Source organism: Bison bison, unplaced genomic scaffold (assembly GCF_000754665.1).
Source record: "Bison bison bison isolate TAMUID 2011002044 unplaced genomic scaffold, Bison_UMD1.0 scf7180017864323, whole genome shotgun sequence".
NCBI classification, from domain to species: domain Eukaryota; kingdom Metazoa; phylum Chordata; class Mammalia; order Artiodactyla; family Bovidae; genus Bison; species Bison bison.
In genome coordinates, this window is record NW_011494895.1 from 3,481,353 (window position 1) to 3,484,622 (window position 3,270).

The 3,270-nt window shown below is 47.4% G+C and overlaps 1 protein-coding gene across 1 annotated transcript in view; it reads right to left on the reverse strand.

Moving 5' to 3' along the window:
* Positions 1–3,270, reverse strand: part of PFKFB3 (6-phosphofructo-2-kinase/fructose-2,6-biphosphatase 3) — a 78,771-nt gene that overhangs the window by 35,679 nt on the left and 39,822 nt on the right. The gene's annotated exons all lie outside the window — the stretch shown is intronic.

Consider the following 3,270-nt stretch of genomic DNA (forward strand, 5'->3'; position numbering starts at 1 on the left):
CACACACACACAGGGCTGGCCACCCATTTCTCTCTGACATCAGCCTTGTTTCTTTTCATCATAATCATGGAAGCGTGCCCTGGAACACTTTGTGACTATTTCTTGCCAGAAGAGTTTCCCAATGACAATATTTTATTAGACACAAACACAAAACAAGGAGAGGTCAAAGAAGCAAGCCAGAAGTGTAGTAAGAGCCAGATAAACTGAGGCGGCAGCTCTGGGTCAACTCGCCGTGGAGCAGGGGAAACCACAGCAGCTACTTATCCCTAAGTGCCCCCCCACCCGGATGTCTCCTGAGGGTCTTCTAGGACCTGCATGACACTCTCTTCCAAATCACAGTTGGAAAAGAAACAGGAAAAACCCACCTGTGCCATAAGAAAAGGGCTGGGTGACTTTCGGTAGGTGAAAGATTTCCAGAACACATCACTGGATAAACTGAGGGTAAGTTAGACAACTCGGGATTTTTTTTTTTTTTTTTTCCCTAGTTCAGGCTGTTTCCTCATCAGCAAGAAAGCAATCACTTGGCTATTAGTCATGGTGGATGAAGAGGCCAGACAGTAGCCCCCACTCACTGAAACTAGAGAAAGCCTGCACACAGCAACCAAGACCCAGCGCAGCCAAAAAGAAATAGACCATTAAAAAAAAAAAAAAGACTCAATCAGTCTGGCAGCCTTGACACATACTGCAACATGGGTAAACCCTGAGGGCATTACATATGTGCCGCTGGTGTTTAGTGGCTATGTCGTGTCCAACTCTTTGAAACCCCATCGCCTATAGCTCGCCAGGCTCCTCTGCCCATGGGGTTTTCCAAGTAAGAATACTGGGGTGGGTGGCCATTTCCTTCTTCAACACATGTGTCTAGGGGAACTCATATGAGTTTTTGTGTTCCCCTAAAACTCACCCTGCTTATTTAACTTATATGCAGAGTACATCATGAGAAACGCTGGGCTGGAAGAAGCACAAGCTGGAATCAAGATTGCTGGGAGAAATATCAATAACCTCAGATATACAGATGACACCACCCTTATGGCAGAAAGTGAAGAGGAACTAAAAAGCCTCTTGATGAAAGTGAAAAAGGAGAGTGAAAAAGTTGGCTTAAAGCTCAACATTCAGAAAATGAAGATCATGGCATCTGGACCCATCACTTCATGGCAAATAGATGGGGAAACAGTGGAAACAGTGTCAGACTTTATTGTTTTGGGCTCCAAAATCACTGCAGATGGAGATTGCAGCCACGAAATTAAAAGACACTTACTCCTTGGAAGGAAAATTATGACCAACCTAGATAGCATATTCAAAAGCAGAGACATTACTTTGCCAACAAGTGTCTGTCTAGTCAAGGCTATGGTTTTTCCAGTGGTCATGTATGGATGTGAGAGTTGGACTGTGAAGAAAGCTGAGTGTCAAAGAATTGATGCTTTTGAACTGTGGTGTTGGAGAAGACTCTTGAGAGTCCCTTGGACTGCAAGGAGATCCAACCAGTCCATTCTGAAGGAGATCAGCCCTGGGATTTCTTTGGAAAGAATGATGCTGAGGCTGAAACTCCAGTACTTTGGCCACCTCATGTGAAGAGTTGACTCATTGGAAAAGACCCTGATGCTGGGAGGGATTGGGGGCAGGAGGAGAAGGGGATGACAGAGGATGAGATGGCTGGGTGTCATCGCCAACTCGATGGACATGAGTTTGGGTGAACTCTGAGAGTTGGTGATGGACAGGGAGGCCTGGCGTGCTGCGATTCATGGGGTCGCAAAGAGTCAGATACGACTGAGCAACTGAACTGAACTGAACTGAAAACTCACATGCTGAAGCCCTGACCCCCAGTGCCTTTAAGTATGACTGTATTTGGACGTAGGGTCTTTAAAAGAGCAATAAAGTTAAATGAGGCCATTAGAGTGGACCCTCATCCAACCTGACTAGAGTCTCTATAAGAAGAGGAGTTTGGACATCCAAAGAGAAACCTGGTGTATGCCCACAGGAAAAAGGCCCTGTGAGCGCAAGGAGGCCTCAGGAGAAACCAAACCTCCTCTCAGATTCCAGCCTCTGGAACCGTGAGAAAACAAGTGTCTGTTGTTTGAGCCGCCCCATCGGTGGTATTTTGTTATGGCAGCCGGAGCAAACTAATACAATTATGCTCCATGAAAGAAGCCAGACACAAAGGGTCGTGCCATGTATAATTCCATCAGCGGAGCTCTCCAGAACAGGTGGATCCACACAGACAGAAAGCAGATGGCTGATCAGCAGGGGCTGGAGAGATATGGGCTGACTAATGGGGATGCAGCTTTCTTTGGGGGTGGCGATCACCTTTCGGGACTGGATGGGATGTTTGTCTCACTGCATTGTGAACATATTCTACTAAATGCCACTGGACTGTGTGCTTTACAATGTTCATCTTGGAATTTCCCTGGTGGTCTAGTGGTTAAGACTCTGTGCTCCTAATGCAGCGGGGAGTGGTTTCCATCCTTGGTCCGTAGAGCTAAGATCCCACATGCTGCGTGGCATGCCCAAGATAAATCTCGCTTTAAAATCGTTCATTTTACATTGTGTGAATTTCAGCACAATTAAAAAAAGAAAAAGACAGCAGATGAGGGCTGATGGAGAGAGACCTGAAAAATGAAAACATTAAATCTGTTAAAGTTACCACAAGGTGGTCAACAAGACAGAGGAGAAGAGGATGATAGAGAGACCAGGAAAAAGCAAGTTTGGGAGAATGGAGACGAGCAGAAAGGGTCAGCCCAGAACTCTGCGTCCACAGCCCGGTCTGCACCCGCCAACTGGTAGCCTTCGCCCTTTTGCCCCCTACCCAGCACCCCCATCTTCAACAACATGGGGAGGGGAGAGGAGAGAGCAGAAGGCTGAACAAGTTGTGAGCCACTGTACCCGAGTGGGCTTGCTTTGCGGTGCCTCAGGGTCAATGCTTACCTAAAGCACAGGGTTTTCATAGGAACAGTGCACAGCAGAGACTTGGCACACATCGGGCTCAGGACCTCCCATGCTGAGATGGGAAGAGCTCTGTGAAAAGTGAGCCTTCCCCTTTTTCCAGACCCTGAATCTCTCCCTGAACTCTCAGCCAGGGGGTGCCTCCTGAGCCAGAGAACGGGTTTCCCCAGCTCCTTCGTCTTCCCCACCCCATCTGACTCAGCGACATCCACCTTGCGGCTGGGAGGTTCTGCGACTTCTTGTAACAGTCAAGGTTCTCCTGAGAAACAGATTTGTACGTATGTATGTGTGTACACATGTATGTAGATATGTGTGCATGTGTGTACGTATATT